Genomic DNA, 13,803 nt, shown 5'->3' with positions numbered 1-13,803 from the left:
TGTCCAAATCTTTTGTTCTCTTCGCACATATCTCTGGCAACAGAGACACACTGGAACAAGGACAGCTCTTAGTGGCACTGGGCAGATTAAGATGAACACTGCAATCTAAGGACGAGAGGCGCTAGACAACGGGAAGCCTACAACTCACGTAGTTTCGGTTCCCTACCACGTTCGTGCAACTTCGGATTTCTCTCAAAAATTGAAATTAAAAAAAAATTGAAGGGTTAGGTTAGGTTAGGTCAGTGACAACATGCTTGTTTTCATTGGAAACTTCTGATTTAGCGGCTGAAGTGGCGTTAGTACCAAAACGCAAAACTTCGGAGATCTTAGGAAATTCTTGCAGGGAACCGAAACTACGTGAGTTGTAGGCTTCCCCGCTTCAGACAACATCGCGTGGGGATTCATGAAAGGGTTTTGGGAACAGGAAAAGGGGGGGGGGGAGGGAAGAGGGACTCCCGGTTCGCGTGCTCCCGCAGGCAGACACGCCCATCGTGTGCTGGCCGAAGGCCGAAGACGACAGCGTCGGGGGCGGGTCTCGCGACGCTCGATATTTTCGGAGTCTTCTCTCTCCCCCTTCCCCTCCCCCACGGGTCGAGGAGGCGCGGGAGAGAGGACTCGAACCCGCTACCCCTTCGCGATCCAGAGGGACCTGGTGCTAACCGGTGAGGAGCCGTTGACGCGGCCGGACGGAGGAGGGGTGGGGGAGGGGAGGAGGATGGCGGTCAGCTAGACCCGAGCAGCCGGCCCGGCAGACTCGCCGGAGACTCAGCAGCTGGACGGGTGCGCGCGCGCGCCGGCGGACATCCCCAGCGAGGGGGCAGGTGAGCCACGAGTCAGGTCGGGCCGTGTGACCCTCACGTGTGTGCGGGAAGCCTTCTTTTCACAGACGAGAGAGACAAACCGCCGATCGTGCATCTTCGGGATTTTTTTTGTTCATGATAACTAATGGTCAATTAGGTTAGCTACATTATAAATACTTTAAAACATTGCGGACGGATGATCTGCTTACGATAGCTACATTAAAGATACCGTGAAATCATGTAAAACGGTTTCCTAGCCCTGGATAGCTACATATTAAAAAAGTTATTTGCTAAGCAACCATAAAATGATTTTACAGTATTTTTTAATGTAGCTATGCTTAACTAATATAACCAACCATCCACAATGTTTTAAAGTATTTATAATGAAGTTAACCTATCCTAATCGACCGCAAAAATTAATGCCACACCGGTTTATACAATGAGATAGAACCGGGGGGGGGGGGAAAGGCGAGCATGAACTTCGGGGAACTTCGGGTGTGGCTCTCTCGTCTGTGAAATGGCTTCCCCACGTGTGCAGCTCAAGTTTCACAAACTGTCGAGTTCGGCCAAACACAGTAATAACGGACAATATGGGGGAAACTCGTCACTGCTTCTCCCCCTAGCTGATAGATGCCACCACTGTAACTAGTTTTTTCACGCACTTGAAAACGTAGGTACACTCCACGCCAACAGGTTCTCCGCAATCACTTGCCTCGCGTATTTCTCAACCCGTTTCCCACATTGTCCCTATTAACGTTATTCGGCTGTTGGGCCCCATTTCACGAAAAAAGTGAATGTCTTGTTATTAAAAAAAATTGGTTGTCTGTAAAAACGGTTTACGGACGATAGTTTAACGTGACAACGTCATAACAAAACATTGATGAAATTATTGCATACTTTTATGAATAAAATTGAATCATTTTTATTGAATTTATCACTATTTTGTATGGATACAAAGAAGGAGTGAAATTAAATCTACAATTTAATTGATAAATTTATTTTATTTGCACTCATTAATTCAAATATGTTTATTACATTAACGAAGAGATTATTTTAACTATAACTTTTATACATGTTTGCTATTTAAGTTCTTCCAATCTGTGTTATTCTGTTAAGGATAGGACGATGATAGGAAAAGTAGGAAACGAATGGGAGTATTTAAAGTTTAATGTGCCTCGAAAAAGTCAAATCTATGGTTGTTCCAATCGAGTGGAAGAGAGATAGATGCGGCGCAAAGGTACAATGAGCGTAACGGGACACAGCGTAACGGGACACTTTTTCGTGCGTGCAGCCGGCGTTGATCGATTTATTAGACGTCACGTCAAAAATTTGTAAAAGAAATATGATTTTGCAATAAAAATGTTGTTACCAACACGCGTTCAACTAGCATTTGCTGAAAATGTCACTGACGGGTACAAGGTTCAGTTGTGTGTGACGAGTATGCTAGTTGGTAAATCTTGTAACTTAACAAGTTTTGGCAACATAAACTCATTTAGTTAATGTACTGGTAACTGTCATCAGTGTTTTGAGTTCAACCTTAATTTGTTTAAGGTTCGCATCCAACGTATTAATTATTTTTTAATCACTAGAACAACTATACCACTTATTTCTAATAGAATTATTAGTAAACTTGTAATTGCGTCATATTTACCATTATTATTAATTAAAATTGTTAATAACCCACAGTTATTAGTTCAAATACAAGTATATAAACTTAACGAAAATTCGCTTTTCATTTCAAGTTCAAAAATGTGCTTATGTGAAACATTTTAAACAGTATATTATAACAAACTTGTAAAATTTTACTTTTAGTTAAAAACTTGTGCTTTTGTGTAATGGGCCCCGCGGGTGTCAAAATCAAGGCAGGCAAAGAGCCGGGTTCACACAACACTTGTCTTGCTTTGGCACTGGTCTTTGGTTGGTGTCAGAATATGCGTCTCTTCTCCTGCGGCTAAAACATCCGCAGCATTTTTTTTCTGAGTACTCTTTCGACCGTTTTTCTCAACGCTGGTGTCTCGAGAATGCGCTTAGCCAATTTATCAACATCACAGAGCGGGAATTGGCAAACCGCCTGGTTCAAACTGCATGGTGTAACATTGGCTTTGATACCTAATCTCACACGCCTAGTTGGTTATTACAGTTTATCCTCGTCGTTAGTTCCAGGGAGTTCGTTAAAGTTAAATTCATTCCGATAACGCTCTGCATCTGCTGTGTGTTATCGCAAATTTCCTCAGCGGATATTTACCAAAATATGTTTTTCGAGCTGCAATTGATCATTATAATATCTTACGAGGCCTTTGTTTTTTACAGTTATCAGATAATATTTAGTAAATAGCCTTAATGGCCGGTTTGCACTAGGCCAGTAATTTAGTCGGGTGGCGAGTAATTAAGCGAACTCGCAGTGTGTAAACAGAACAGTCTGTCGAGAGATCTCGATCCAGTAGAATCGATAGTGGACGCGCGAGTAGATTTTTCTCGACCCACCTCGCCCGCCTGTTTTGACGGAAAGGCATGGGACGACGACTGCGTGTTCACAGCTCGACACTCGTACAAGTTGTTGCCTCGCGGTGAACCCTCACACGTCCACGTGTTTGCTGTGTGTACTCTTCCCCTCGCCGCTCGCCTAAGTTACTGGCAGAGTGCAGACCAGCCTTAATTCGCCCGCCTGACCGAGCCGTGAAGCCGTGCTCTGAGCTCAGGGTGTCAGCTCGCTGTGTTCAAGCCACTAGACATTTGTTGGATAGTTCCGGTTACATGTGCCACTTAGGAGGAGCCATTGCACTTTACTATGGTAGTTCCGTTTCATAGTTACGTTTTAAACACGACGTTTTTTTTCCTGGTGTTTCGACGCGGCCTTTTTAGGTATTAAAAATATGGTGCACATTATCGTAAGTTTAGGAAGGGAGGGAGCCTTAATCTTCGATATTCCATCATAAATTTACAGGGTCACCGCTTGAAAACCTACAGAGGAGCGTTACAGACGAGTAGACCTCGCGCCAGTTCGGTGCCATATGCGCTTATAGTCGTAGAGGCGTTTGATCCGCGAGGCAATGTCACCCTATTGCACCCCGGGGTGCTTTTGAAGCGCTGTAATAAACCGGGCGCTACGCTCGAATTTGGCTGGCCACTGAAATATGCTATTTTTCTGTAGTTTTCGAACTTAACAGTGACTTTGGAGTAAAAAAAAAATTGTGAGCGAGTAGAGATGTGTAACATTTTACCTCAGTAACGAGCAACAACGTGGGTTATTCGTAAATTTACGACTATCTTCGTAAATTTTAGGGACACTTGAGTTTACTTACTTTGAACATGATTCCAAAAGAATATTCTTGGTACTTTAACAAAAAATTCAAAAACTGGTTGTTTCTACAGCAAGAACACCCTTATTTTCGTGTGTGTTTACCTTTGTTTAGGACTAAACATCCAACTCGTATAATTTCCACGAAGATTTAGCTGTTCAAAATCACGAAGAAATCTTCGTTTGTTTGAGTTAAATTCTTCGTTGAAAAATACGTAAATTTTCTGTAATTTCAAATAGTGTAGTCTTGTCAAGTAACTACTCTCAAATGTCACAATTGCTAGAAAATTAGAACCAATTGTCTACTTATCCTCCTGTCACTGTTTCGGCAACAGTGTTTGTAGACCACTTCACGAGGTTGTCAGTGTTAAACAAACATAAAGTGATACTTTGCATGTGACGGTTGGGGAAATGGGTACCACTGGTACTACTTTTGAAAACTGTCAATATTGAAACGTGTTACCGTGACTTTGACCATTAACGTGTTCAAGGTTCCCGGGAGCGCAGGTTTACCAACCACTTGAGGAAAGAAAGAAAAATAACCTCGTGCACACTTCACGGGTCTTACGCGACCACCCCGGCGAGCATGTAGAATACCCAGGAAGTTCAACGCTTTTAGTCGCTGGGCAAAAGTATTGCCGTGATATTACAATCTTATACTTATATCCGTGCTAGCTGTGTTTTTTTTTTTTTTTTTTAGTTGGGTAAATATGTAGTTAGGCGATATGTGTTAAAAAAATTTTTTTTAATCCGAAAATACTTTTATTCTATGCTCTTTAACTTCCTCTTTTAATTAAACCCAGCGGAGATAAGAAATTCCAAATACTTTAGGAATACCGAATTTTTTAATTTTCATCACAATACCTGTGCATTCATGCGGCCTTTACAATTGTTTCTTGTTTACGAGTATGAATTTTTTTTCTTGCGGCGTTCACCATTGTTTCTTGTTTACGAGTATAATTTTTTTTATTGGAGAATGTTATATGTTTTGTAACACCCCTCGTGCCTCAAAATTGAATTTATTTTAAATTAATTTAAAGGAGCCTTGGAAACTGCTGGGTAAGAAAAACGAGTTAAATAAATTGATTTACCAGAGGCGGCACGAGGTGGGGAACACACACAATTTAGGCGCTTCCTGTAACAAGCAAGGAGGAAGTTGGTGGAACGTTAAAATCAATAAATAAAAACTACACGATTAACTTGATCTATAGTTTCCCTGTTTTATTTGCCCTGATGAATTATCTTGTTTCCATTTCTTTATATACATTACATACAAAAGGTTTTAACAGGTTTCAAAGATTTAAAAAAAAAAAAGAAAAAAGAAAACGAAAAGGGGGCCGGCCCGCGATTATTTAAAACAATTTACATTCTTAGTTTGAAATATAAACATTTGCATTATGAGTTTCACACCCAAAATTATATGGATCCGATGATTACATTGAAAATTAGTTCTATTCGTTCTACATGTTCTTGAGGAAAACACTGGTCGCTGGTGGGTTGATCATCCGCTTAAGATAGTTCGTAGCTAGGTAAGGGGGAAATGTTGAATTTACATTACCACCCGGGGTCTTCAAACGATCACGTCGTGTAGTAGAAACGTTTCTTCTAATGTGACCCACGGAACAGGAGGGGGGGGGGGGCACGAGATGGGAGCAATCAGTCTCTCCCCGTCATCGACCCTGTCTGCAAAAGTCCAAATCAAAACTGATTAGAACTTGTATACAGGCAGTCTATGGGGCAGAAAATGCCCAAAAAATTTAAGGGAAAAAAAAGGTGGGTCGCGAATTATCACTCACCAAAACAGGGGAGTTGCCCAGCACGCTGCAGTCGTGGAGTCAGCCAGGGTCTGGAGCTCGCGAATAGCGCGGCAGGACGCGGATGATTTCTTCATGAGAACATTTAAAAGAGAAAAATTTTGAAGGCAAATAATTTAACTATGCAGACAGACTAATCTACTAGAATTGACTTGAGGGATAGCATCCCTTATACAAAGCGACTACATAGTCGTTAGCGGTCGGATGAAGTCTTGCAGAGTCTGCCGATTCGCCGATACTCGCTGGAGATCTGTCTGCGGACGCGACGCGAGTTGATCTGTCTCGCGGCAAACCGCGTCTCGTAATTAAAAGTGGTCCCCGGCTCTTACAGGTGGAGGGAGGTCTGGGCCGCCGAAAGATTCCGAACTTGCCCGAATGCGGGCGGAAAAAAAACTCTGGCAGTAGTTTTGAAGTTGGCATCACTGGGCGCAGTAGAGAAATCTGTCGGAGGGGTCTGGGTTGAAAACAATCGACTCGCCCACGGCGTCCATATAACTCAAGGGAGAGCAGGTGCTGCTCTCTGGCGCCCTAGGGGGTAGGCTAGCGGAGAAGTTCGCGACTTGGTCGCTAGGTAGCGCTTGTGCTCAGTTTTAGCGCACACGTTTTTGCGAAGAGACCTTGGGGACGGTCACTGTGGCCCAGGGGGTTACGACCGGTCATTGGTCTTACTTGGAACTGAGAAGGGGGGGGGGTAAATTGCAACGCTGCTGGGAAACTACGTCCCGTCGTGGCTGCAGAGGAGCGAACATAACACTAATACGTGATGAAAAAGGCCAATCTCAGCTCGTCTCTAAGAACTGGTCGCCTGCAAGCTACAGGCTTGTCTATGCAGTTAGGGTCACGAAGAGAAATGATATTACAGGCTTGAGGCGTGACTGAAGGCGGGGGAAATGGTAAGCTGTCTGCTAGTCAGGGATTAGGCCAGCAAAATATCCGATACGCCGATGGGAAAGGGGCTTCAGAGCACTGAGACAAAGTTTAACTCAGAGGAGTACACCAGACTAACAAAGTAAAATCACACTAAAGTAGAGCAAATAAAATTTCCACACAAAAAAATTTAAAATCATAATAAAAATTTAAAATATATCGTGTCGAATTTACTAATTAACGGCACATACTTCCCCCCTGAAAGACGGAGTCAGGGTGGCCCATTTGAGCCACCAAAAACCTGGGTTCCAGAAACTTACCCTGTACCAGGATCTACTGTAGTAAACTACTTACATATAAAAAAATATCTTGATCAAATCGAAGGTATATTATAATTAATTAATTAACACTTAACGATGAATGAAGTAATGAGGAAAGTTGATCTCAGATGTTGGGAATGGTGTCACGTGACAAAACTCTAAAGATGGGCACTGTGAGGCGGGCCGAAAAGCACTGAGGCCGAAACAAGGGAAATGCGTCCTTGAGCATTTAGTGACTGATGGGGATTGTAACCCCTGGAAATGGGTATGGTAACCCGTAACTTACAAAATATATTTGGGAATAGAACCCCTGTACAATTGTCTTTCCATAAAAGGCCGAAGGCATTGGGACTTTGCCCTGCACAATCAGGCCATGGAGAAGACGGTCAAATTTGCTGCTTCCCCGAAGGTAAAACAGATCCTCAGTCCCAGGGTGACACAGGACCTAAGGGTGGAATTCCCTTGGCGGAATTTTAAATGATTGGGGATGAAAACCCCAACAGATCAACCATCCGTAGGAAAGAATGAATTTAAAAATATTAAATATTCGACAAATTAAAAAATTTCAGTGCATACAACTCTGATGTTCAATATAACTAATATTTATTATTTAAAAGTTTTCTGCAAACAAAACAATAAATTAACGACTCTTCGCACTCAAACTTAAATTATTTAAGGAAATGTAAAATTCAATAAACCAACAATTATAAATCAAAAAGGGATAAATTATAATGGAGCGGTTAGATCTTCCATGACTGCTGATAGGTTTCACACTGCCTGAGAGGGGGTTTGAACATAGGCCGTCCAAAGGTGAGTGGTGGGAATGTAACACAAAGAACACTCGAAAATGGTCATGGCTCGTTGGCTCAGAGGACCCTAACTTTTGCGCCGCTCGTTGGCTAGCTTGACCTAGCTCCTATTTTAGAAAAACACATAAAAGAAACCAGTTTGCCATCTGGAAGTCACGTAGCTCTTAATTAAATAAACAATCTCATCGATAGCGATGTAAAAGAAATACAGCTTTGGGGGTAGAATGCAAAGGAAAAAAAAAATGGCTAGATGTGACAGCTTCTGTGCTCAGAATCTATGTACGTCGCTGTACATCACATGTACGTACAAGGAAAATAAAGAAATAATCACATAAAGGTTTTAACGCTAAGTCAATTTAAAACAAACTACGAACATTATTCTTGCTTAATTTACGAATTATGATTATTAAAAAAATTGAACTTAATCAAAAATTAAATAGATAAAATCGTCGAACAAAATTCATGAAGATTAAAAAAGAACTGTCAGAGAAGTATTACTAAGTTAAAAAAAAATAAAACAATTTACGTCAAGCAGCTTGTTCAAGACTGAACTTACATATGGAAAAATTAAAACTTTAAAGTATCTTAAATTACATAGAGTGGGCTAGCCTCGAGACAGGATGCTTAAACGTACCCAAATTAATTTAGTGGACCTCTCGTTGGAGGTTGAAAGGATTTCACCACTTTCGGTGATTACTATAAACATTACAATGAGGCTAGTCACTTCGTAGGTACTTAATTTCGGGAAATACGTATTTTAATATGCTTGATTATATTATTATTATTTTATTACTATATAATGTTTTCAAGTATTATTACTTTAATAATGCAAGACGTGAAATTCTTATAAGGCAAATGTCTTTCAGTATAGTTTGAAATTATTATTATGATGGGGGGGAGCCCTTGATATGTAAATTAAAATATATATTTAAATATTATGTGCGTGTTTATTAGTAATGGCGTTAGTAGCCTAAAAAAGTACTCTTAACTTATAGTTATTTGTTCATATGTAAATTTAATAATTAAATTTAAACACATTTAGCTGACTACTGCGGGACAACAGTGAAAAACTATAACTTATTTGACTCTCAGTCATAAAGTAACTACTGCGGGCGGAGATAAACAAAGCCCGGCGTCACGACAAAGACGTCAGCTGTGGTTACCCCTCGAAGATAAGCGGGCGGCAGAGGCCGCTCGAAGAAGGAGGGGGGGGGAGGAAAACAAACATGACAGCTCCCATGTGGCTGTCGGGAAAAGGATGTGAGCGGAACAGTTGCTCACGTAAAAATTTGCTATGGTCCAGGATTAATTGGACAAAAACAAAAAAAATATACGTCGCGGGCATTCGTCTCGCGCTACTGAGAAAGTAAGGTTCCAGGTGAGATTACGGTTGGACACCCCTACGAAGGTCGTACCGGGCGCACAGGGCGCTGAACTGAACATGAAGCCACGGACGTGCGCCGTGAGAGATAACCAGCACGTAGAGACGGGGGAGGGGTGTCTGTGGCCTTGTGTGTGTCTGCAGCTGCGCCGCGGCAGGGACAACAGCTGTGGCCTGCTGAAAGACATCTCGCGCGCTACGCGCTAGCCTAAGTCCACACGGAAATTTAACTCAAGATAAATTAATTTTAAAATTTTAACTCAATATAACTACAGGGTGTACCAGCGATCAGTTTACAATATTATTACAAAATTGCTATTATCAAAATTAATTTAAAAAAAAATTTTTTTCTACTTTTATTTTTATTTTTGATATGCTTATATTATTCAGGTATGCCTATAGATCAAGGAAACCACGCTCTGCTAGCAAGTTGTAACACCCCTCGTGCCTCAAAATTGAATTTATTTTAAATTAATTAAAAGGAGCCTTGGAAACTGCTGGGTAAGACAAACCAGTTAAATAAATTGATTTACCAGAGGCGGCACGAGGTGGGGAACAAACAAAATTTAGGAGCTTCCTGTAACAAGCATGGAGGATGTTGGTGGAACGTTAAAATCAATAAATAAAAACTACACGATTAACTTGATCTATAGTTTCCCTGTTTTATTTGCCCTGATGAATTATCTTGTTTCCATTTCTTTATATACATTACATACAAAAGGTTTTAACAGGTTTCAAAGATTTAAAAAAAAAAAAAAACGAAAAGGGGGCCGGCCCGCGATTATTTAAAACAATTTACATTCTTAGTTTGAAATATAAACATTTGCATTATGAGTTTCACACCCAAAATTGGATGGATCCGATGATTACATTGAAAATTAGTTCTATTCGTTCTACATGTTCTTGAGGAAAACACTGGTCGCTGGTGGGTTGATCATCCGCTTAAGATAGTTCGTAGCTAGGTAAGGGGGAAATGTTGAATTTACATTACCACCCGGGGTCTTCAAACGATCACGTCGTGTAGTAGAAACGTTTCTTCTAATGTGACCCACGGAACAGGAGGGGGGGTGGCCACGAGATGGGAGCAATCAGTCTCTCCCCGTCATCGACCATGTCTGCAAAAGTCCAAATCAAAACTGATTCGAACTTGTATACAGGCAGTCTATGGGGCAGAAAATGCCCAAAAAATTTAAGGGAAAAAAAAGGGGGGTCGCGAATTATCACTCACCAAAACAGGGGAGTTGCCCAGCACGCTGCAGTCGTGGAGTCAGCCAGGGTCTGGAGCTCGCGAATAGCGCGGCAGGACGCGGATGATTTCTTCATGAGAACATTTAAAAGAGAAAAATTTTGAAGGCAAATAATTTAACTATGCAGACAGACTAATCTACTAGGATTGACTTGAGGGATAGCATCCCTTATACAAAGCGACTACATAGTCGTTAGCGGTCGGATGAAGTCTTGCAGAGTCTGCCGATTCGCCGATACTCACTGGAGATCTGTCTGCGGACGCGACGCGAGTTGATCTGTCTCGCGGCAAACCGCATCTCGTAATTAAAAGTGGTCCCCGGCTCTTACAGGTGGAGGGAGGTCTGGGCCGCCGAAAGATTCCGAACTTGCCCGAATGCGGGCGGAAAAAAAACTCTGGCAGTAGTTTTGAAGTTGGCATCACTGGGCGACAGTAGAGAAATCTGTCGGAGGGGTCTGGGTTGAAAACAATCGACTCGCCCACGGCGTCCATATAACTCAAGGGAGAGCAGGTGCTGCTCTCTGGCGCCCTAGGGGGTAGGCTAGCGGAGGAGTTCGCGACTTGGTCGCTAGGTAGCGCTTGTGCTCAGTTTTAGCGCACACGTTTTTGCGAAGAGACCTTGGGGACGGTCACTGTGGCCCAGGGGGTTACGACCGGTCATTGGTCTTACTTGGAACTGAGAAGGGGGGGGGGGTAAATTGCAATGCTGCTGGGAAACTACGTCCCGTCGTGGCTGCAGAGGAGCGAACATAACACTAATACGTGATGAAAAAGGCCAATCTCAGCTCGTCTCTAAGAACTGGTCGCCTGCAAGCTACAGGCTTGTCTATGCAGTTAGGGTCACGAAGAGAAATGATATTACAGGCTTGAGGCGTGACTGAAGGCGGGGGAAATGGTAAGCTGTCTGCTAGTCAGGGATTAGGCCAGCAAAATATCCGATACGCCGATGGGAAAGGGGCTTCAGAGCACTGAGACAAAGTTTAACTCAGAGGAGTACACCAGACTAACAAAGTAAAATCACACTAAAGTAGAGCAAATAAAATTTCCACACAAAAAAATTTAAAATCATAATAAAAATTTAAAATATATCGTGTCGAATTTACTAATTAACGGCACAGTTTTATTTGTTATTTGGATATTGTTGCGCAAGTAATAAGTAAAAAAAAATTACGTGAGTTCCTACTGTTCATCCTCTGTCCTGGTTTGATAGGTAAGATCAGTTACATTATAAATACTTTAAAACTAAACAACCATTAAAACTAATTCATATTATTTTTAATGTCCGCTTAGTTTAAAAGTATTTATAATGTAACTGACCTAACCTAATCGACCATTTTAATTAATTAGGCATTCACGAACACACGGCAAAATAAAAAATTTCGTCGGTCAAATGATTGCATAGGTCTTGTATTGCAAAATAAGAACGGCGATATCTCCTAAAGTATTTGGAATTTATTATCTCCGCCGGGTTTTATGAAAAGAGGAAGTTAAAAAGCATGGAATAAAAGTATTTTCAGAATTTAAATTTATTTTTAACAAATATCGCCCAACTACATATTTAACTTTAGTTGCTTTCAGGCATATTTATAATATACTAGTGACCCGCCCCGGCTTCGCATGGGTGCAATGCTGATACTAAGTATCACTTACTAATTATAAATATAAATATAGACTAAATAATCAACAAATATCAACAACAAAAGATACCTATTCTATACAGTTCTGTTTTGTACTTAAATACAGTACATTAAACTACGATTTTCGATAATTAAATAAAAAATATTTTACTTACTATTCGTTCAACTAAAAACAAAAGATAATCAACAATAATTATCAACATGTAAGCGCAAAAAAATGCGTTTATTTACATCACATTAGAAACCTCTAAAATTATCAGTGTTTCTCCACTATATTATGCATGTATTATACATATAAACGTTCCTCTTGAATCACTCTTATCTATTTTTAAAAAAGCATCAAAATCCGTTGCGTAGTTTTAAAGATCTAAGCATACATAGGGACAGACACAGCGGGGAGCGACTTTGTTTTATACTATGTAATGATAGTAATTATATATATATATATATATATATATATATATATATATATATATATATGTGTGTGTGTGTGTGTGTATGAAATATTTTTATGGAAACTTTAACTCTCGTAATTTTTTACAAAATAATCCCAGACTGATAGATAAAATAAATATATGGAAAATCTTGGTCGAGTTTGTTAGTGGGCAAGAGTGGACCGAGGTGATAGAAATGGCGAAGGTTTTTGATGATTAATTTAAAAACAAATTAATGTGCTCTCATGTTACAAATACCCTTATGATACAAAACTTGGGCACACAATTTAACGTAGAATTAAATATAATGCCGAGTGTGACAAATATACGCAATGAAATTACTAAATTTATGGACGCGAATTACAGGTAGTTTCTGCCCGCGCTTCTAGAATTCGTTACCAGAGCAGCTACGTTGACTATCGAAAAATTCAATTTGCAGAGCAAAATTTCAAGCTATATAATGGAACGGCTCCAATAAAAGCTAAAAATACTTTCAAAAATACTAAACCCCAGCTTTGGGTCTGAAATTTATTGCTCCGAATATGTAATATTCGCTGAATATTTTAGTGCTATATTTGCATTAAAACACGATACTTATTTTCGATAATATCCTGCTTTAGGATCCCCGATCCACCTCTTATGATACTATCAAATTCAATGTCTTTGTTAAGTATCAATTGCGGGGGGAGGGGGAGACTAAAAGGATGAATGAGCATATATGTTAAAATCTAATAATGACTTGTTAGCCTTAATTTGTGCCATGCGGTGTCAATAATACGTGTTTCATAGTATTTTACAATCTCTTTTTAGTCTACATGTTTGCTATATTTATGTTAGCATATCTTTGCCAACAATTTTTTTAGAAAGAGAACAGACAAATCCATGCCATTGATAAAGTTTATAATAATTTAACAATATCTTACTCCATGTAATTTAAACAGTACTACAAAAACCGTAGACGTAGATAACGCTGCTGAATTTACACCATTTGATTATATTTAAGTGTGAAAGTTGGTTTACTGTGTTTACTTAGTCTGTGGCTTGGCAAGAGTTTATTGCCGTTTTCAACGCACTCCGTGGCAAAAGAAAACAATTGGGAAGTGAAGACAGCTGTGTTTGTGAACGTAAGAGTTGTGATTATTTTTATATAACTTGCACTAGTTAGTTTTCAGGAAATTTTCAGTTAACAGTTGCTTG

The 13,803-nt window shown here is 40.3% G+C and overlaps 1 protein-coding gene across 1 annotated transcript in view; it reads left to right on the top strand.

Annotated features, from left to right (window-relative positions):
- The first annotated feature begins 508 nt into the window (after positions 1–508).
- The window catches only part of LOC134542925 (uncharacterized), a 33,137-nt gene continuing 19,842 nt past the window's right edge, over positions 509–13,803 (top strand). Inside the window, exon 1 of the mRNA XM_063387517.1 lies at positions 509–821. The gene's annotated coding sequence lies outside the window, so the exon portion shown is untranslated. The remainder of the gene's footprint in view (positions 822–13,803) is intronic.

This window comes from Bacillus rossius (assembly GCF_032445375.1).
Source record: "Bacillus rossius redtenbacheri isolate Brsri chromosome 9 unlocalized genomic scaffold, Brsri_v3 Brsri_v3_scf9_2, whole genome shotgun sequence".
In the NCBI taxonomy this organism is placed as follows: Eukaryota; Metazoa; Arthropoda; class Insecta; order Phasmatodea; family Bacillidae; genus Bacillus; species Bacillus rossius.
The sequence above is the reverse complement of the archived record's forward strand: the minus strand, read 5'-3'. Positions and strand labels throughout refer to the sequence as shown.